The sequence below is a fragment of the Echinops telfairi genome, unplaced genomic scaffold, assembly GCF_000313985.2.
Source record: "Echinops telfairi isolate 266 unplaced genomic scaffold, ASM31398v2 ScPeMD7_9;HRSCAF=40, whole genome shotgun sequence".
Taxonomy (NCBI): domain Eukaryota; kingdom Metazoa; phylum Chordata; class Mammalia; order Afrosoricida; family Tenrecidae; genus Echinops; species Echinops telfairi.
The window spans coordinates 23119279-23142051 of NW_022103906.1; the positions used below are offsets into that span (position 1 = coordinate 23119279).

Below are 22773 nucleotides of genomic sequence, written 5' to 3' on the forward strand. Positions count from 1 at the left end.
GGTCTATAGAAGTTTCCCAGGTAAAGAAATGAAAGTGTTTTCTAGATAGAGGGACGGTGTGTGGGGGTGCACTGGGAACATGGACAGGCTATTCGGGATCTAGCAAGACTTGGCCTGTGCATTGTGCCATACTACTTACTGGTGGACTGCCCAGGAGGCTGATCCCAGTTCAACCCTCCAGGGTCAGCCTGGAGATGCCCTACAGGAAGCACTCTGGGTTTACACAACTGGCCGGCAATGGGGTCCCCCCAGCAGCCCAGGAATTAGTCCTTTCTCCTTGTATTTCTCAAAAAAGAAGAATCAGGGACTTCATGCACCCTTGGCAAGGGTCTCCGGCACAAACAGGAGCTGTGGGCAGAGGTGGGTTTAAATCCAGGCAGCAGGGCATGAGCTAACTCGAGACTGAGGCTGACACTGGCCGCTTCTCCTGCCCTGTGTGTTAACACAGACTTGCTGGGAAGATGGAACATGGGCAGTACTTGGCACATGGTAGCTGTCACTGTTCATAAAGAGAGCTCACTCCAGCTCACGCATTCCCCAGGACAGGCGGTGCTTTAGTTTTCCACACAAGAAGAAGCCAGAACTCCAAGGGACCAGGTATTCTCCACATCTCCTCTCGGCAAAGCCCCAGGCCTCCCTGACCCTCCATCAAAGGGAGGTCTCGACTAGCCCTCAGACTTCCACCCAACCCCTGCCCAGGACAATGCCCGTGATGGGGCCACAGTTTCCACCCTTCACCTCCACCCCTCCACCCCATCTCCTACTCCTATTCTGCCTGCCAGCCTGCCTTCAGCCTTCTCTCTCCCTCTGGCCCGAGCTGTCAAGGCTGCCTGACCCACTGGGATCCTCTTTCTACCCAGAGCCTATCAGGGATGCCCGCCCCACAGCAGGTCCCAAGGTTTCCCATGACTCTCCTCTCCCCTTCCGTCTGCAGAGTGTCCTGGATCCTTCCCTCGGACTCGCCCTGCCCTAGGCTCTAGTTTACTGACCAGCCCCCTGGTCTTCATCCTCCTTACCTCAAGCAACCCCAGCCTGGATGCATGGCTTCCGTCACTCCATGGGAAGAGCCCAAAGGCTGGGCGAGTGCGGGCCACCGTAGTACAGCAAACACCGGAGGGGAGTGGGGCGGGGAGCAGCCTCGGGTCCTTGCTCGTTGAACAGAAATAATGACATCAGCTCCCATCTATCAGGTGCAACCGGGCAAGTATTTTACATACACTACTCTCACAGCAGCCTCCAAAGCAGGTCTAGTACCATCAAACAATCTAAGTCAATCTGAAGGGAGTTAAAAAAGCAGTCCAAAGGCACACAGCTAGGGAAGAAGGGAGCTTTCAAGCCAGACTTTGATCCAGCTCCATCATAGCCAACCTAGCAAAACTAGAACGGACCTAAATCTGTAAAATGTGGGTGTGCCAGAACGATAGCTGGAGCAGGAAAAAGTGTGGCTGATGGCCTGCTAGAAACGTCAACCCCCTCCTGGTACCCTGTGCATGTGTTGCATAGCAACCGAATCTCTTGACTAGCAGAATTGTAAACCACAGTGGCCGGCTCAAAGGTGGTGGCCCACTGCGTCACTGTGAATACTCGTTGCTCTCCTTGATTCCGGTCATAATCCAGTCTTCCACATCGGGGCCCTGAAGGGACGTGCCCCTTCCCAGTCTCCCACTCCAGGGCTCCAAAACCTGATGTTTCTCATTCTGGCTATAGTTCCCAGTACACCTATCTCTTACAGATTCAGGTGTGTTCTGATTCACTGCACTGACCATGACTGAACCAGTACCAACCGGTTTAAAACCCTGCTTTACAGAACAGAAATGTATTGTCTTCCCGTTCAAATGCAGGGCATCCGCAGGGTCACGCTCTATCAAGGTCAGCACCGGGAAAGATTCTTCGTGGTAGCCCTGGCGGTGTCCTGGTCTACCTTGGCTTAGAGACAGTTAGTTGTCATAGGGCCATCCCACCTGTGTGTGATTCCCTTTCCCTGTCTGTTCCCCCCTTTTATAAGACACCACTAAGAAGGGATCAGGCTAGGGCTGACTCTGCTCTTGTATGACTTAACTGACAGCATCTTTCTTCAAAGAAATACCCTAGCTCTTCAAATTAGGTCAGAGTCCTGGGTATGGTAGGTAGGACCTCCCAGTGTTCTCTGGGGAACACAATTCAATTCATGAAGTTCTAATCCTTTCCCTGTCTAATTTTCCAAAGCCCTCTTCTTGACACTAGACCAGAGTCCGGCAGGTTACAGCTCACAGGCCGGGTTGGCCGGCTTTTGGGTAAGACTTGTGAGCTCTGTACGATTTCTGTGCATGAGAGGATGGTTAAGAATGCAAAAGAAGAAAGACATGTGAAAGAGACCATATGTAGCCCACAACACTCGCGATGCTTACTGTGCAGGCCTTACAGAAAGTTTGCGGACCCCTACACTGGAGAACTCGGGGGCTCGTGGTGAACATTCAGTCCCAAGCTTTGGGAACTAGACTATAGTGAAAGGGGCACCATCGCGTCTCTGTGTGTGGAGCTGGTTAGTGGCGTTAGAAAGCTTTACCAGCCATATCTCATTCGGTGCCACACTTTCCTGTAGTAAGTCGCCCCGCTTTTTGAATGACATATGAGCAGGAAAGTGACAAATCCGGGGTCCCTGGCGACTTATCCTCCCCAGTGCCCCTGGCCTTGAGGCCAGCGCCCATCCCATCTGACCACGGCAGCCTCTGACACCTGGGAAAGCACCGTGTGGCACAAGCCATCAGGAGCTGCCCAGGCAGGGCTGCAGGGGACTGCACGGAGCAGGTTCTGGGCCGGTGACCGACAGTCTCCTCTCTTTGGGAACTGTTTCAGCCACGGAGTCATCCCCAAGAGAGGACCCCACTCTGTTGCGTCTTCTCGGTGATTCTAGCGAGATGCCTTCCAGCTCCATGACTCCGCTAGAAGGCAGGAAGGCCTAACGTCCCGTCTCAGCCTTTCCACCTGCTGGCTGTGTGACTGAGGGAAGGCCCCCCGGCCCTCTCTGTGCCTCCCTTTCCTCCCAAAGAAGGTAGGGTGAATGATCCCCACCCCACCCTGGCCGCGGCCCACATGGGGTTCTTTGGGAGTGGATGAGATCACGTCTGTGAGCTGCTGGGCGGAAGGAGGCAGCAGGAGAGGAGGACAAGGTAGTATTATGCTCTGGGTCTGCTTGGGCCGCTGCCATGATGTGACGAGGATGCACAAGCATTCCACGGGCCTGGGGTGGGGGGTGGGGGGAGCCAGCCCTGCAAACGCTCCAGGAAGGGGTCGGGGGGTTGGAGCCAGCCTGGCCTTCAGAATCACAGAGCTGTGAATTCAAACCCCCGACTGGCCACTTGGATGACTTTGTCACCCCCGCCAATTGGTTTGTATCCTCCAGTCTCCTCACCTATAACATGGGAATGGCCCAACACTACACAGGGCTGCTGGGCTAAGCATGAAGTAACCCCTGGCGCCCAGCAATCACCCATTACCGTCGGTGCTCCAGGGCCCCTCATCTTGTCCCGGAACCTTTGTGTCTTCCTCCATCAGCGGCCTCCCAGTCAAGGCAAATGGCCTCGTCTGTGTTTCCCTGGGGACAGATTTCAGCAGTAGCAGTGGGTTGGGCTTGCCTCACCGACTGTGGTAAGAGTGGATTCAGGGGCTTGGGGGGATCACGGGCCTTTCCCTTGCATCCTGCAGGGAGCCTGCGACCCACAGTGCCAGCGGTCCGAGGCCTGGGAGCTGATGGAGGCCAGAGGGGCCCCAGAGCCTTTCCCCCCTTGGGAAGGGGTGGAGAGAGGCCGCTGAGTCCTCAGCAAGTCAATACTCACAGCTGGCCGCTCCCCAGAGGGGGCCCACAGATCTCATGTCCCTCACATTGGAGATAAGTGAAGGCGGTCAGTGAGTCCCTGGCTCAATGGGTCCTTGGAGACAATCAGAAATGGGCTCTTCCCTGGCTTTTTGTTTACGTGTTTATTTATTTTCTCCTCCAGCCCAGGAAGGGACATAAAGGTGGTATATGTGGACAAGCTCCCCTGGTCTGAGCTGGGCAGGGTGTCCAGGTGACATTGGTTGAGGTTGAGAGGAAGAAGCAGTGGGGGGAGGGGGGGCCAAGGTGGGAGGAGAGGACGCTGGGAGATTCATCCAGCAGAGGGTGTGAGAAGCAGTCACAAGCCTGGCCAAGGCCTCCACGCAGCTAACACCAAGGCTGCCGAGCCAATCTGGCCGAGACTGTCTGAATTAGTCACCAGTTTGGACAAGGAGTTAGATGGGTTACATAACAGCCTCTCCTGTTCTCCGTTGGCTCCCCGTGCTGGGGGCCGCCGGCTGAAGGGTCTCAAGGGCAGAGCATCAAGGTCTGTGAACCCACAGGGCTGTGGTTCCCGCCAATTCCTCCCTAGACCTGCTCCAACCCTGCAGGGCCAGAAGGAGGCGCCAGCTGTTCACCTCCTGTCTGAGGTTTTGGCCATCCTGCCTTCAAATCCACCCCACAGCTCTAGGTGTGGGCAGATGCGATAACCCCCAGGAGGAGTGAAATGTGTCTGCCCATGGCCTCCAGGAACCCTCTGCATTCTCCTGCCCAAGTCATTCTCAGCCATCATTGTACTGATTGTCATCCACAAACACCCTTACTGAAGGTTGTTCAAGGCACTGTGGGGGCTAGACAGCTGTACAGTAGCAGCCTACTGCCATCCAGTCCAGGCTAACTCGTAGCGACCTTATAGGACAGAACAGTAGAACCGCCTTTGTTTAGTTTCCGAGGACTGTAACTTCACAGGAATAGAAAGCTCGTCTTTTTCCAAATAAGCAGCCAGTGGTATTGAACTGCTGACCTTGCAGATCCCAGCCAAACACATCTCTAAAGAGGAGATAGTCTCACAGCCAGGAGCCACTGAGCAACTGGCTCCATTCCCTCCTCCCAGCCAAGGGGGTCTCTTTAGAATCGCCCTAGCTAAGGGGTGGAGGGACCAGCCTCCAACTGAAAGATGCCAGGACCATGTACGCTGGTGGGCAGATTTGCTAGCTCATGTACTCATTCATTGCGCAGGACCAGATGAGGACAATAACTGTTCATTATTAATGACAGCTAGTATTATTGATATTGATAGCGTTCGCCCTGGTAAGCATGTATTCAGTTCACAATGGGGTGGTGGCGATGCTGACGGTGAAAACGATGGGACAGGGAAGAGCAGGTGTGGTGTTTGGGACCCCAGAGCCTTGGGATTCTGGTTCTTTCTTCCTCCCACTGGCATTTCTGTGACACATGCTCGGCAGTTGACAAGTAGCAAGGCGACAAGCCTGAGCATCATCCCAGCGGTACTTCTGACTCGTAGCAGGACCCTAGTGAATCACATAGGGAGAGTCACCCACTGCACCAAGTGGTGAACACAGGAGCCAGTGAGTGGACTGGGAGCCTTGTGGGCCCTTCCTCCCTTTTCCTGGCCTAAAACAAAGGGCAAGTCCCCAGCCCAGGCCCCCAGGGAAGAGAGATCTTACCGTGGAAGGCCACGTTCACTGCTCACCATCCCACCAGATGTGGCACCGCAGCTGGGAGGGATCTTGGATGCTATCTAGCCCAGTGATCCCATTCCACAGATGCGAAAACTGAAGTACAGAGAGGCGAAAGGACTCCCCCAGGGCCACAAAGCAGAGCCGGGGCTCAGACTCCTATCTCCATTTCTGCTACCCTGTGAAAAGCCAACGGGGTGAGGGCAGGGGGCGGGGGTGGGGGGGTGGACAGGGATGGAGGAGACGGGCCAGCAAACTAGGAGCCTTCCAGAGGCCAGTGTGATGCATCATTCCTGCCACGTCTGGCTCCTCACCAGGCAGGCAACAGCCTGGCCCAGGGAAAGGAGTAGCACACCAAGGGCATGCGAGTTCCCATGACGGCCGGCCAGTAGGTAGGGTTTCCGGAAATGGTGAGCCTTCGCTCTCTCGGCTGCACTCCTGAGTAAAGAGCAAAATGGGCAAGTTACCCCAGCCCTGCAGGCAAATTCCTGATGAGAGTGGGATCCAGCTTCTATCTCTCACAGATCTCGCCTGGAGATAACTCTCCCAGAAATATTTACAGCCAATTAGACAAAAGTAAGGGATTAAGTAGGGATCGCTATCGGCTGGTTCATTCAATAAACTTCTAGTGTGCCTGCTCTAGGGGGCTTGGGGATGCAGGAGATGGAGGTACACCTAGAGCTGAGCAGGTAAGATAGACACAGGAGAAGTTCCCGAGGAAACTGGAAAAGCAGCAATGCCGGAGGCTGGAGCGGCGTGTAGAAGAGAGGCCCATCTGGAGTGGAGCGGAGCAGGAGCCGAGGGGCTCAGGGGTGGCTCGCAGAGGAGGCGGCATCAGGCACTGGGCTTCTGAATAAAAGAGGGTGGGGGGGCCAAACTACCATCAAGTCGAATCTGACTCATGGTGACCCTAAGGACAGGGTAGAACTGCCCCTTCCTGTGGGCTCCCAAGGCTGCAACTTCTTTATGGGCACAAAAAGCCCTGTCTGTCTCCACATGGTGGTTTCAAACTGCTGACCTTGTGGATGGCAGCTCAGCATGTAACCACTGAGCCACTGGGCTTCTGGAAGCCCAGAAATGTTAGATCCCATCCCAGGTAGAGGCAATTGGGCTGGTTTGGATCCATTTTTCACTTTGCCCTTTGCCTCTCCCCTTCCTCCAGCTGAGAGAAGAGTGAGGGGGAGTGTGTGTGTGTGTGTGTGTGTGTGTGTGTGTGTGTGTGTGTGAACATAGTAACCCTAGCTCCGGCCTCTCTAGTCAGACTTTCCTTTCCCATCATTTTCCCTATTTGTGGGCCACAGACTCAGCCCACGCCCTATCAATGAACACACACACACACACACACACACACACACGCACGCAGACTCAGCAGAGAGGTTGTGGGGAGGGGCCCCACGAGGCTCACACCCAGCCAGATGTGCTCTGTCCATCTACCCCACCCCCAGCTGCACTCACTTCCTGCCTCCCAGCTCCAGCCCCTGACACCTCCCACGCAGGGGTGGGGAAATCTAGTCTAGGGATTTTTCACCCCAGCCCAAAACCCCCTATGGAGGCAGCCAGCACCACAGCAAAGCCCAAAAGCCCTGGACCCTGGAGCCTGCCCTCCACCTTCCTCCTTCCCACAGGGAGTGATGGCCTGGGAAGGATTTCACAAAGGTGAGGTCACTCTGCCTGGGATTTCAGCCTTGGTCTCTTGGCAACTGAGGGGCCTGCCGTACTCTGAGATCTCCCCAGCGCCATGCGTCCACTTGAAACACACCAACCGTATCACCATCTCTCGTTAGCTTTTCAGGACCAAGTTTGCTCCGCTCAGGCCAGATGTCTCTGAGGAAAGAAAAAAAAAAAGTTTTTTATTCAAAAATAATTCTACGTGAAAGGATGTCTCAGCTAGAAATCCAGCCGGTGCTCTGAAACTGTAGACTCCTGGAGGGCAGACTTCTGCCTTAGTGAATGAGCACGGCTGAACGTGTTGTCCTGTCTCCGGTCCTCTTTGTTTACATAAATAGCATGCAGTCACTCAAACTTTTCGTTTGTACCAGTCAGCCATCCATGTATTTTATTTTTGTCTGCAAAAGCTATCCTCTACACGAATACTTGGCTTTTCTCAAGAGCACTTTCAATTCTATACCATTAGCTAGATTAATGATACTATTAAGGAACCCTGGTGGTGTAGTGGTTGCACATTGGGCTGCTAACCACAAGGTCAGCAGCTCAAAACCACCAGCCGTCCTGTGGAAGAGAGATGAGGCGTTCCACCCCTGTAAAGATTAACAGTCTCAGAAACCCACAAGGGCAGTTCTACCCTGGTCCCCCGGGGTGACTTTGAGTTGAAATTGAGTCAATGGCAGTGAGAGATTTATGAGGTTACCATAAATGATTTATAATATACCCTAATAAACTGATAATGCTATCTCTAAAGTGGACCAGGGACCTTTATAAACTCTAGATATATGAATGGATTTTGAACTTACACTTAATCATAACCCCAATCTAAGAACAATTAGTTGTTATGACATAGTCCTACTTGATACTTGTCCTCATGAAGAGATCACTGGAGATATGAATGCTGAAGCAAAATGTGGTGAAGAAATCAGGTGGTGCCCGGCTGTCAGAAAGAATAACATCTGAGGTCTTAAAGACTTGTCTTAAAACAAGCAGCCATCTACGTGAGGCATCAACTAAATCCACATGGAAGAAGCACACTAGCCTGTGTGATCCAAGGATTGTAAATAATAAAATCCTAGACCGGAGGAGGAATCTCTATCAGAGATTTAATTCTGAGCACCTGATTTAGAGAAGGCTATGGATGACCGTGAACACCCAAAACACATTACAGAGCCCCCATTGAATTCCCTCAGTCCATTGGCCAGGGACATGGATGGACAGTCTTGCCCCCGGATAGAGTACATAAGAATGTAGGCTACTGCAGATATAGTTAGGGTAAAAAGGAACCTCTGACCTTTTGTGTTTTCCTCGTAACCCATTTTCAACTTGCTCTAGTTTTCATGACAGTCTGCTCTCCTTTAGAGTGAGGGTCTTCTGTGTTTTATTATGTTGCAGTTGCTGGGCTCTTGTGCTGTTGGGTTTTTTTGTTTGTTTTTTTACTTGAATGATTTTCATTATATAAAACTCAGGATAGGTCGATCTATAGGACAACAACTAGCTTAATAGTTTCTTAGGGTTATAACAGGGGAGGTTGTGGCAGGGGCGAGGGGGCGAGAGGGCTGGGAAATGGGAGGAAAAAATGTTCTAAAACTGTGGTGGTGAATGCACACCTCTCAAATATGCTTACACATTGAATTGTATGACATATGAATTTCCTGTCATGTCAATAAAACTTTTTAAAATCATGGACTCCGTATCGCAGGGTGGGGGCAGGCGCACCACCAGTTTCAATGCTGGGAGGTTGGGTGTGCTTTGCCGGGAGGAGGTGGGGGAATTGCTGGATGGAGTGACTGCTCTGGAAACCTGTGTATTTCTGAGATGCTCACCACTCCTTTCTAGCCCTTAAGCAGGGAGTGCCCATCCTCCCGGGGTGCAAAGATGTGCAGGGAATTCTGAGGTTCCCATGGGCTGGACACTCCTGAAGGTCAGGGAATAGGAATTGTTGTGTTCTCTAGCACCCAGCCCTGGCTTGGTCCATACTTAGTGTGATAAACTGGGCTCCTAGGTTTCTCCCCTGGCCACATGCCTGGGCCAAACAGGCTAGTGGGGAATCTGATTAACCCTCTCAATTTGCTCTTAGGAAACCCAGCTTGGGCAATGAGTAGAACAGGAGGGGTGTAGCAGCATCACACCTCCATGACAGAGAGGAGGGACAGCGGGTGTTGAGGCAAGCGAGAATTTTAACGATAAAATCGTTCATATCCCCTACTCAGCCCTGAGCCTTTTCGTTAATGTCGTGTCCTCAGACCTCGGAACATGGGCAGGAAGATGATGAAGCGTCGGTCCCTTAAGCATGGGTGCTCGCCCTCTGTGCTATTGCTCTGTGTCACTTCAAGTGGAGGATGGCATGGGTGGTGTTTTCTGGCAGGCAGAGGCCTCCACAACAAGGTCTCGGACCGAGAACGGGACCAAAGAGCCAACTCACACTTCTGTTCCTAACTGCCCTTTTCCATGGAGGAGAAAGTCCATCACTCTCCGTTTACCCCATCCTCTCTCCACATCCACTGACAGTCCCTGCATGAGACCCGAGGTCAGGGCAGTGCTCATGCAGCCACCTGGCAGCAAAGCCATTCTCCATCGCTGCGTGTGCAAGCTTTCAGGACTGCACCTGTAGGGTAAGCTACCTGGGGTCACCAGACCAGCATGGACTGTGTTCCTTTCTTTCGGTTCCTGTTGTTGTTGTTGCTGCTGTTAAGCGTCTCAGAAAGAAGAGCTCTTTCACAACAACGTCCATGTCACCTTTGTTTCCATTTTACAAATCTGGCCGCCATCATTGTGCAAGAGGCCATGCCGTCAGGTCCCAGCCTGAGAACTCTGATCGCTCCGGATAAGCCTGAGCCTAATGCATTACAGAAAGTGCGGCTGGGCGAGTCCATGTCGGCTGAGGAGAGGGATGCGTGGCAGATGGGCAAGAAGGCAGGCTGATAACGTCAGCAGCCGGCAAAGAGCCCCACCGAGGGGCTTTGAGGCAGGCTGCTTGGCAAAAGGAGTTGTCCTTTGTTTAACTGTGGAAATGGCGATGCCTCTTGGTCCCACACAGAGCAACCAAAAGCTTCCTTTAGCTTTCTGGGACTTTCTCTTCCTCCTCGTCCCAGGCAAGGCCTTCTTTTCCATCAGGTCCGGAGCAGTGATTTGGGACCCTTCACTATCCCAGATCTAAGAAAAAAGGGAAAGTTCACATTCACCTACGAACTTGATTCTTCCATGAATTCACCAAGAGAGGGGTCTCCTACATCCGGGCTCCCACAGATGTTCCTGGCTCTTATACCACAAATACTTCCAGGCATTCAGGGCTTGGAACAAGGCTTCGTTCTGACCTCTCCCAATAGGCACAAACTGTCTCTGGAGCCCACAGGTACCCCACATCTCACACAGGCATAGCAGCAGCACCTGGGGGTTCCCGAGTGGAGCACCACAGCCTTTCTTCTCCCAGGCATAGGCCCTCAGCTCAGGGCGGCAACCCTTGTCCTAGAAAGGTAGGCGCCCTGCCTAGAAGCAGGGGACCTTGAGCCCCTGAAGCACGGGTTCCCTGAAGTGGATTTCACAACCCCGTGCTGAGTTTTACTACAAGTTTCAGACAAAGAAGGTGTGTCGGAGCCGGAGCCGAGAGCATGCTTCTGCCCGCTGCACCGCGTGGGCGTCCAGTTCAATGCCTTCTTGTCAACACTTGAATGTGTTGAACATCACTCACAAGGGCATTCTTTAAGAAACCTATTAAGTTAATTACCCAGACCTTTTTTTTTTCTTGCGCCCCCCCCCACCGCCCCACCACCAATCTATGCATCTCCTATTAAAAATTGGCTTTCTTCCTCTCTGAGATACTTTTGATGCAACTCTTCCACCGTCAGCACCATAGCATCTTGTTTACCCCTTGAACAGAGTCAGGGTGGCTGCCCTGTACAAACCAACTCCTCTGCCCCAGTCAGAGCTCTGAGGGGAGCTCGGAAAGGGCAAGGTGGGGCGCCCTAGCCTTGGGAGAGTGGTCGTCTCATAGTCTCGTTTCTAACTGCCCGGCAGGTGTGGGAGTCTAGCGAGGGAGAACGGTCAGTGGATGAAGCCAAGCTCTGAGTGAGGATCCACCCCGAGAAGCCAACCAACCCACAGACACTTCCTAAACACTAGCCCTCTATTGAAGACCAGCCACCCGGCTTCTGGGAGAAGGGAAACGTTTGCCCCTGTCTTAGTTATCTGGTGTTGCGACAACTGAAATACCTTTCACAATAGAAATTTATTTTCTCACACTTGAAGAGGCCAGCTGTCCAAATTCAGAGTGCCAGTTTCAGAGGAAGCCTCTCTGTGTGGCTCCACTCCAGAAGAAGGTCCTTATCTCTGTGCCTTCTGCTTCCTGGTGCCTTTTCCACGTCTCTTGACATCTGTCTTAAGCTCTCTCTCTCTCTTCCCGGTTTAATATCTGCTTATAACTCAAAAGATATTGATTCAAGATACACTCCACACTAACCCTACTCATTAACACAACAAAGGCAACGCAACTCCCCCTCGCATGGGAGTACCACCACAGATGTACCAAAATAACCCTGCCGCCTCCTTGATTCTGGCTGGCATTGACCCTGTCTATAGGGTTCCTGAGACTGTAGATCTTTACGGGAACACACAGCTTCATCTTTCTCCTGTGGGTTTGAACTGCCAACTTTGCCATTCACAGGTCAATGCCTAACCCACAGCACCCACCACCAGGGCACCTAACCACAGACCTAGAGGTCAGGGTTTCCGATGCTTATTTGAGGGGAACATAAGTTGATCCAAAACAGTCTACCCTTGGACCCCTCGAAATTTCAGTCTTGGCACGTGCAAAACACATTCGCCCTATCCTCCTCCCAAGTTGCTAAATTCATCTTCTGAAGCTCCTAAATCAAGTACGGGTGAGAGCTGAAGCAGATGCCATCCAGGGGCCAACCTCGCTCTTCATTTGTGAACCTGTGAAATCTTGATGTCAAGTGATTTGTTTCCAAACTCTCCTGACGGGACAGGCATGACGTAGACATTTCCATTACCCGTGGAGAAACTAGAGGGAAAGGAGAGATTGCAGGCACCCAGCAAGACAATCCCCATGAGCTCTCAAGCCTTGAAAATCATCATCTCTTCTCGAGACCACCTGGGCCAGGGGTCGGCAAACTTTTGAGACGGAAGAGCCTACCCTGTCCCTCTCAACAATTTAGAAATTATTTGAGAGCCATAAATATGTTTTTACAAACAAACCAAGTGGCCATTATCTGAATAACATCCTTTCAAATGTTTATACGTGAAATTGTGACCGTTTTATTTTCATTTTCAATTCTACTTCTGAGCCACATGCAGGTACCCAAAGAGCCGCATTTGGCGCATGAGCCGCAGTTTGCCCACCTCCTGATCTGGGCAGTGGCCTCAGCCATCCCTTCTGGGTTCAGGTTGGAGGTCTCTGCGATGGTGACTGTGTGCCTCCACTTGGTTACTGTTTGTCATTAGGGACTGTCAAGTCGGTTCCAGCTCATAGGGACCCTCTGGGCAACAGAACAAAACACAGCCCAGTCCTGCGCCATCCTCACAATAGTTCTTACGTCTGAGCCCGTTGTAGCAGCCACAGTGTCCATCCATCTCCTTGAGGACCGTCCTCTTCTTCCCTGCCCCTCCCCTTGACCAAGCATGATGTCCTTCTCCAGGGTCTGGTCTCTCCTGACAACATGTCCAAAGATATAAGATGAAGTTTCAACACCCTGTCCTTTCAGGAGCACTCTGGCTGTAATTCTTCCAAGACAAATTTGTTGGGTTTTTGGGGGTTTTTGGCCACCCAAAGTACTTTCAATATTCTTTGCCAGGACCATAATTCAAATGCATCGATTCTTCTCTGGTCTTCCTTGTTTGTGGTCCAATTTTTGCGTTTATATGCGGTGATTGAAAAGAATGGAAAAGTGGGTGAGGGGTGATGGAGGATGATGTAAGAGATATGAAAATAATAATCTATAAACTCTCAAGGGCTCATCAGGAAGGGAGGGCAGAGGAGGGAGGAGGAAGAAATGGGGAGCTGATATTAGAGGCTCAAGTGGGAAGAGAATGCTTTGAAAACGATGATGGTGGCATACGTGCAAATGTGCTTGTCACACTGGATGAATGTATGGATGGTGATAAGAGATGTAAGAGCCCCCAATAAAAGTAAGTAAGAATGAACGAACATGGCTCGGGTCAGATGCACCCTAGTCCTCAAAGCGACATCTTTGCTCTTCAACACTTTAAAGAGATCTTCCGCCGCAGATTTCCCCGATGCGATGCATCTTTTGATCTCTTGACTACTGCTTCCATGAGCACTGATTGTGGATCCAAGAAAGACAAAACCCTTACTGTTACCTGGGGTTTTCTTTACATGGAGTCAGAATCCATCCTAAAGGCTGCAGACTTAGATCTTCATCAGCAAGTACTTCCGAGTTCTCCTCACTTTCAGCAAGCGAGGTTGTGTCATCTGCAGATCACAAGTTGTTAATAAGCCTTCCTCCAAGTCTGATGCCACATCATACTTCATATAGTCCACCTTCTCTGATGATGTGCTCAGCATACAGATTGAATGAGTATGCTGAAGAGATACAACCCTGATGCACACTTTTCTGGATTTAAAACCATGTGGTATTCCCTTGTTCTGTTTGAGCAGCTGCCTCTTGAGCATGGACAAGTTCCACATGATGGACAAGAAATATTCCAGAATTCCCATTCTTCTCAAGGCTATCCATAGTTTGTCATGATCCACACAATCAGATGCCTCGGCATAATCAATAAAACACAAGGAAACATCTTTCTGGTATTCTCTGCTTTCAGTCAAGAGCCATCTGACATCAACAGTCATATCTTGTCCCACGTCCTCTTGTGAATCCAGCCTCAATTTCTGGCAGCGACTTGTAGATGTTTGGCTACAGCCATTGTCAAACAATTGTGAGCAAAATTTCGACTTGTGTGTGATATTAATATTGTTTGATAATTTCCACATTCTGTTGTGTCACCTTTCTTTGGAAGGGGTAAAAATATGGGTATCTTTCAGTCAGTTGGCCAGGTAGCTGTCTTCAAAATCGCTTTGCCACACAAAGCTGAGAAGGTGGGACTGCCATGCCTACAGGTCAGAAGAATAAGACCTGCTGGGGCTGAGGGGGGAAGGTGCCTACTCAGATGGGCTGGGAGAATAGGGCTGCCAGGCCCATGGTTCTTTGGGTCTAGAGGTCTTAGTTCCAACAGGAGGCATATTCCTACCTGGAGACACAACACAAATCCCACTGAACTGGTAGGATGCCTGCCACCCAGGCACTTTGGCCTCTTCGTGCCTCTAGATGAAGAGTCAAAGAAGGGAGTTTCTATATTGGCTCTTGTGACTGATCCTGATTGCCAAAGGGGACATTAGATTTATATTGCATAATTATGGTAAAGCAGAGTGTGTCTGGAAGAGAGGAGTTCCTGTAGGGTGTCTCTTCAGACTACCATGCCCCATGATTAAATTCGATAGAAAACTACAGCAACACAATTCCAACAAACCTCCAAGAGGGAAGGTTTGGGTCATCCCACCAAACATAGAAACATGATCAGCTGAGGTACTTGCTGAGGGCAAAGGGAATATGGACTAGGTGGAACAAGAAGGTAGTTAGACCACATGAGTAGTTGGAGAAATGAGGACTACCATTTTCATGATTTTCCCCCTTGTTTCTTTCATATGTGTGTGTGTGTGTGTGTGTGTAGCTAGGTAGATGCTGTGGTTGTTAGGTACCATGTAGTTAATATGACCAGTGGTGGGATTCAAATAATTTAACAACCAGGTCACTGCCCTAATGACCATTTTCAGTATGAAAAAAAAAAGATTTAGTGAAAGGTAGCTTATTATTTCATACAGTGAAACTTAAATAAGAACAATAAAAGAGCTACACCAAACTAGATTATGTTATTAAAAAGTTTTAAAATATTAATGAAGAAATAACAAAGAGACCCTGACAAAAACAATAAAACTGTTACTTAAGATATTTCCATATTGCTTCTTGATTGGCTTCCTCACTTGTAATACTCTTCCATTTTATCCACCCATCATCGACTATATGATTTATCTGTAACCATCTTTTCACAGTAGGAGTAGGGTCTCATTCCAATCCAGATAGGCCAATTAGACAACGGTCATGGTGTTTGATCTATTAGAAAATGTTAGGTGATTCTCTTCTCTGCGCATATTCCGTTCATCTTTGAAAATGCTTCTGCTGAACTTACAGCGATTGTTCTGGCAATATTTTTAGCTTGTTGAACACTTTCAGGAATTGCTTCATTCACTCACAAGATCTCGTGGGAATTTGGGGCTCAACACAAAACTGAGACAAATGACAGTGCATCCAATTGGTTTGGCACTTTGCCTCTTTATGTTCGTTTACTGTTTGTGTACTGGACTAACTTTACCAATCATGATCACCATATCCAAGGACTGTTTTCGTTTTTGTTTTTTTGATAAAAATGTCCAAAAAATGGGAGACCACATCTCACGAGCCTCACTTCTAAGGAGCATTGTGGATGCGCTTCCTCTAAGACACATTCATTTGTTCTTCTGCCACTCCGTGGTGCTTTCAATGAGCTTCGCCAACGCTAGAATTCAAGTGCATCAGTTCTTCTTGGGTTTCCCTTAGTCATTGTTCAACGTTCACGGGCATCCGAGCTGCTTGAAAATACCATGACTTGGATCGGGTGCCCATGAGGCCTCACGAGGGCATCTTCAACACTTTTAAGAGATCTTGCGCAGCAGATCTGACAGTGCCATGCGTTTTTGCTTGTTTGATTGTTTCATTCCTGATCCTATGAGTGTTGATTGTGGATCCAAGTAAATCCTTGACCATTTCAACGTCTTCTCCACTTACCACGATGGTATCTGTTGGTCGTGAGGATTTGGGTGTTTGGGTTTCCATTGAATTGCGATCCATATTGAAGGCTGAGTTTTTGGTCTTCCTCAGCAAGTGCTTCACGCGCTGCTCCCTCTCAGCAAACCGGGTTGTGCCAACTGCACATGGCAGGTTGTGGAGAAGCCTTCCTCCCACCCTGATGCCGGGTCCTCCTCGGGCTTCAGCTGCTCTGGCTACCTGCTCAGCACACAGCTGGAATAAGTGTGGGGAAAGAACATAATCCTGACAGACACGTCTCCTCGTTTTAAAGCGCACAGGATGCCCTCATTCCGTTCAGATGACTGCCTCTTGGGCCGTGTGCAGGTTCTGAAAGGTCCGTTCTCCTCCATGTCATCCGTGGTTTGTTAAGTCCACACTGTACAGTGCCTTTGCAGAGTCAGTAAAACATAAGCAAACCTCTTTCTGACAGTCTGTGTGTTAGACAGATAGATGGTTGAATAAAATATTTTCGGTACACATGAGTTGCATCATATCAGGCACGCAAGTATGGCTTTATAATTGTCTTGATTTCAAAATTATCTATGTACGGTTTAAGAAGATGTAAACCGGGGCCACGTTGACATGGGTGGGCTGTGGTGCTCCATGATCTGTATCGGCTTGGGAAGGCCATGGTTGTCAGGGTTGTGTAATTAACTTCCATTTTTTGTGATCAGCTATAAGGGGAGTTTCCTTGGGGCAGGGGTGGGTATGTGGGGGAATGACCTCTGTCCAATGTATATAGAGTCTATATGTATATTCTATCAAAGCTCACTCACTCTCAATTCTACATTCGGCTGATCATCCTCAGGCCTCTGGTACTTGGGCTGTGAGCCATCAGGCTGCTGCTTGGTCGGCAGATTTGGGGGTTCATCAGCCCCTGCAATCATATAAGTCAGAAAAGGTCTCCAGTGTGATTCCCGACCCCTCAGATTTGGGACTTCCAAGTCTCCACAACTGTTTGACCCATTTCCTTGAGATGAATCTCTCAGTATGTATTTATGTAGGAGCCCTGGTGGCACAGTGGGTTACTCATTGGGCTGCTAACCACAAGGTCAGCAGTTCAAAACCACCAACCACTTTGTAGGAGGATGATGAAGCTTTCCACTCCTGTCAAGATTTACAGTCTCAGAGACCTGCCAGGGCAAGTCTACCCTGTTGTATAACGTCACGATGAGGCAGAACAGACCCCATGGCCAGGAGGTGTGTATTTATTTGTATATGATAGGGCTTCAGAAAGTTCATGGGAAAAGTCCACTGTCTTTTAACTCCATTTTTCCACGAGCTTTTTGAAGCCATGTCATAAACACACTTCGTTTTTTTGTCCCTTCCAGAGAAAATAGCCTAAAGCACCTCCCCCTTCCCCCCATAAATGCCCCTAAATTCCAGTTTCATGTACATCCCAGCTCTTGGGAGAATGAAAGAGCACAACTGATTTATTGTATATAATCTCAAACGGAGAGAGAAGGACTAAGTCCCAGCCCCACTGCGTGCGCATGGCCCCCAGAGTGCTGTGACCCTGATCCTCTGTGAATTGCTGTGGACAGAGCTTGCCCGAACATGTCTCAACTTCAGTTCTCGTCTGTTTCTCAGCAGCGGTCTAGAGCTGGCCACCGGCCCACCTGCACGGAGAATCTGTTCAATGACATCCAGACAATAGCATTCACTCTCCCCACCAAGACAGCCAAGGAGATAGGTACCTCCATTGTGGAGAGCTAATCCTCCTGCTGTGTTTGGTGGCTTTGCCTTGGAGGGGGTGACCCCTGTCTAGGGAGGGAGAGAATAGGTAGAGTCCCCATGCTAAGACGACCAGTATGGCTTGGCCAGGCTCACCGGGGACCCTTCCAGTCTTCAGGAGTAGCTGAAGGTCATGAGCCATCGCTACATAGATGGAAACTCTTAGCAACTCTAAAGCAAGAGGAGCTACCCAGAGATACACAAAGACATCTAGGACAGGTATGCCAGCCAGCCAGACTTCAGCCTCCCAATCACTGGGGCTGGAGAAACCCACCCTGTGGCTCTCTGGCCAAAACGATACGTGCAAAGAAATTTGCAGACTTTTCCAACTACCTAAGAGTTGTTGGATCTCCTACACTATTCCTGCTCCATTTTCTAGCTCCAGTTTGATGCAACATCATAAAATCATAAAACCCAGCAGGGCGACATGAGGTGCCCTCCCTCTGTGCCCGCACCAGGTTGGTCTCCTGACTCCCTGGTCCTCCCAGCACCAGAGCAACCAATGTTCTCCGTGGGCCAGTCAAGACCCCACAAGGCAAGAAGACATGGTGTGATGGACTGTCTGTGTGGAATTAGAAGGGACCCCTTGGATCATCTAGTCCAATTCCCTGCCACTAAGCAGGTCTGCTCTTAAATCGTTCCAGGCTCACCGTGGCCTCTCCTGGGAGGTGTGATGATGGCAGAGAACAACCTGGTCTACACCATCAGGAGCCTCTCAGCCTCCAGGGGGCCGCTCTTTTCCCTGGGATGGTCCCACCCTCCTCCTTGCCCTCCCTCTGACTCTGATCCCGGTGGTCTCTGATTCATACCCACTGTCTTCACTATCCCAGCCACCAACTCCATCCTCTGTCCTTGTGCAGTTAAATACAGAGGAATGCTGGGGGCGGGCAGGGAGGAGAAGACCGGATGAAAGTCAAGGATTTGACTCTAAGCAACTGAAGGTGGAAAATGAGAATTACAGGCCCTCAGTGCCCTCTCCCCCGGGCATCTGTCAGACAGTTTCGCTCTGACGCAACTCTCTGCCAGTCAGGTTCTGTGACCCAAGATCCCTGAGGCTTGAGTCCGCCCTGGGGCAGGAAGAGAAGGCATCCTCTTCTCTCCACACCGTGGCTGCGTGGACATGGTGCTCCACACCATCCAATGCTGGCTGGTGGGCTGCTCTCTCCTCCCCCCAGGGGGCTGTTTCCAAGGTCTGCCGTCCTCAGAAGCAGGTTTGGAGTTACCATGTACCCAGCCGTCCCCTGTCCAGTGATGGGGAGATCTGCGGCTGGCACAGGCTTGCAGGGAAGGCAAAGTGGTAAAGGGCGATGTATGCCCCATCCACACACCTCCTTGCTAAGTATGGATTTGCGTTTTCCTAGCCGCTCAGATTGACTAAGTGTCTAAGCATTACATAAGCCAGGGCCTGCGTCCGGTCGAAGACCAGCCTCTCCTCCTGCCTCCACCCACCCAGGCTAGGACAGACATCTCCTCCACTGCCAGGGCCCAAGCATGCACGTGGTCCTGGGCTTCTGCTGGAGAGTGCTTGTGTGCACAGACACTAGCACATTCCCTGAGAAAGCCCCGAGGGCTCTGTGGGAAGACTTTCCGGGAGACTTTTATGGCAAAAGAGGAAGTCTGGGGCATCATCGGAACACTCTGGGCCAGCAAGAGGGCAAAACCCTTGCCAGGAGTTGAGTCAGGCCACAATCCTCCCCCTGACTGTGGGGCCTGCAAGACTCTTCCTGGTCACAGGCAGTTGATGAGTTGGTCCGAGGATAACCACTTCCCCCCTGGCATCCTGACTGTGCCCTAGAAGGAGCAGAGAGCAGCGTGACAGACGCGCAACCGACCAGTGCCAAGGATACCGCCTCGACTGGGTTTCAGGCCTCAAGAGCCCAACCTGGTTCCTTAGGTTCAGGGCTCCCACCCCTGAGCACCTGGGTTCAGGGAGATGCCCCTTGCTCTTTCCCATGGGGAAGGGTAAACTGAACTGGAATAGGCCTTTTTCACAATTCACTAAAAAGGGGGTGCAGGCAGTTACCTTGGGGAGGAAACAAAAAAAGTAAAAATCTGAATCTAGTGAAATGAAAGTACAGTGAACCCTCGCCACTTCGCGCTTCGACTTCCGCGGCTTCACTCTATCGCGGTTTTTGCGTAACAGCGCATGCTCTGTCATTACTGCCACTGATTGGCTCATACTGTACACGCTTCTGTCTGCATCGCTACGTATCGGAGCTACGTATCAGATGCATTTTTGCTTTTGTACAGTGTACTGTAATTGTTTGCGATTTTTAAGAAATTTTATCTAAGCCCTATGATGGCTCCTAAACGAGCTGCTTCTTCTAAGCCTTCTGACAATAAAAATAAGCGCCAGAGGAAGATGCTCACCATCCAGGAAAAGGTAAAACTTTTGGATATGATCAAAGATGGCAAGAAAATCGTGGAAGTTGCACGCCATTTCGACTTGAATGGGTCTTCCGTTCGCTCCATCCGTTGTACTTCATAATATAATAAATAATAAATGATAATTGTAACGTCCAAAATGTTTTACTGCATTTTCCCTTTTTTGTTTAATAAACTGGGTAATACGAGTGTGATGGTGACTAAAGGGTGTTTTTTCATGTCCTCTATGCTCTAACTACGAAAATATTTGATTTACAAATAAGGAATCCTACTTCGCGGAATTTCATTTATCACGGTAGGGTCTAGAACCGATTAACCGCGATAAACGAGGGTTCACTGTATCTCTCCTGTCACCAGTCAGGTGCTTTGTTGTTGTTTTTTTTCCCCCTCAAGCCAAAAGACAACACCTTAATTCAATTCAAGAGACACACAGGCCGTGAGGGATGCATTTTGCCGCGCTCTCCATCTTCGCCTGACCCAGCGTCTGAGGGGGTGCGTTGAGCTTGGCCAAAAGCTCCTGCCATCCCTGACATCAGAAACGCCAGGGTTTCCTTCCAGGCCTGCCGCCTAGTGACTGGGACAAGTCGGGTCACCTCCTTCTACAAGCCTCTGGTCCCCACCTTGCGGGGCAGGTGGGCATATGAAATGCGTAGATGTACACAGAGCACGCTCCCCTTCTGCCCCAAAGGCTCACAGACTTGTCTCCCGCCTGCATTATGGTAGGAGGTGGGTGATGGGGACAAAACTCCCCCGAGGAGCTCACTCACTGTGCGATGACAGACAAAGAGCACCCAGCTGTGGCACCACAGAGACCAGGATAAGTGTGAGGGAGGAACCCTGGGGAAGGGGCACCTATCTATCTATCTATCTATCTATCTATCTATCATCTATCTATCTATCTATCTATCCCTCTCTCTCCCTGCCATTGACCTGATCCCAATCCTTCAAAGCCCAATGCACAGCCCCTCTGCCCCCAGGGCTCCTGTGACCAAGGCTGTCTGTCGAGGGGGGAAACTCAACCTGGATCTATTTAAGATCATCAGAAGAGGGCGTGTGAGGCTGAGGACGCTGTGGACCAGACTCATAAAGAACCTCATCAATTCTTATTGGTCAAGTTAGATGCGGATCTTGGGGAAGTGTCTCAGCCTTGGATGAGTAAAATCTCTAACCATTGGGGCCCAAGCTCTCTCAGAATCACCAGGGCCACCCACGATCACTCCAGTCCTCACTTCCCCATGGGTGGCCAGTGAACCTGCAGGGAACCTAGGCTAGTGAAGGGTTGACTCACCCCAGCCCACCCACAATGGTACTCGGGCTACCTTAAATCAGAGGGGTGCTTGATACAATTGCTGTATGGATTGTTATAAGAACTTTAAGAGACCCCAATAAAATGATTTATTTTAAAAAGTAATAATAATAACTAACAGGCAAGAGAGTAAGGATCCAAGCCCCAAGCTGTCCAATTCCAAAGTCTATGGGCCTTCCACTCTATAACACTACTTCTTAGAACCGGAACCCAGTACTACCATGCTTGCATTAAAATAAAACTACCCAATGTTTACTATCAAAAAAAAAGTCAGAGGGCTACTGGCGAAAGTGGCCAGTCACCAGCCGGAAAGCCTTCTGCCCACCCCCAAAGTGGGAATGACCTAGGGGAAATTTGGGGGGCTCTCAGCAGGTGGGTCCTTTAGCCCAACTTGCTGGACATCTGAGGTAGACAGAGACATTCCAGGAAGGGGAGCGAGATCATCGCTCCCCTTCAGAAACCGACTCACAAACACTGTCCCCTTTGTTGCAAGGTGTAAGCAAAAGAATACTGGACTGTGAGTCAGGCAGGAGGCTTAGGTCATGAGCCAGGACACCTGGCTTCCATCCCCAGACAGGCCGCCAATTTGGACTGTAGTCTCAGGCAAGTCACTTAACCTCTCACGGGCTTGTGCTTCCCATTGGCACGCTGCGGGGGACTAACCTCCGCCCTCCCGGCCTCCTCTTGAAGGAGGATCAGTTAAACGGTCACCGGCATGACCATGCCGACACACCTGAAAAGTGGGCCGAGCGGGATCCGTGGCTGAGATGGCTATTGGTCCTGTGTAATGATGGCGACGCTACTGCCAGGGGACATATATGACAGTTCATTCCTCTCCCTTCACGCCTGCCTCTCGAACTGTTCCTTTCTGACCCCACCTGAGAGGCTCACCAAGTGAACCCAGACTTTCTCAGCCCAGCCGTGTGAGAGAGAGGCTGTAGGCGAAGAAAGGGGAACTGAGAATGAGCCACTGGTTAAGGACCCAGGGAACCTGCCTTCTTGGACCTTTTGCTCCTCCACTGACCTCAGTTATCTGCAGAACACCGGGAGGCGGGCCAGGGCCCGGCATGGGAACACAGAGGCTGTGGCTGACTCAGGCCTGCGTCTCCTGCCACTACCAGGCCCTGTCCCAGTACTCCATGGCTCCAGCCTGGGCTCTAGCCCCAGTAAGGCAAGTCCAGGACCCCTGGGGAAAGCAGACCAGCCTGTCTGTCCATCCTCAGGGGGCCTGAGGTGGGTGGGGGGGGTCCCTCCGATCCACCCACCTCCCTCTGATACTTACTACCCATTGCCCAGACCCCTGCTTCCCCG

At 50.7% G+C, this 22773-nt stretch overlaps 1 protein-coding gene across 1 annotated transcript in view; it reads left to right on the top strand.

The window, feature by feature from the left end:
* Positions 1–22773, top strand: part of PEBP4 (phosphatidylethanolamine binding protein 4) — a 308133-nt gene that overhangs the window by 248227 nt on the left and 37133 nt on the right. The window lies entirely within an intron of this gene.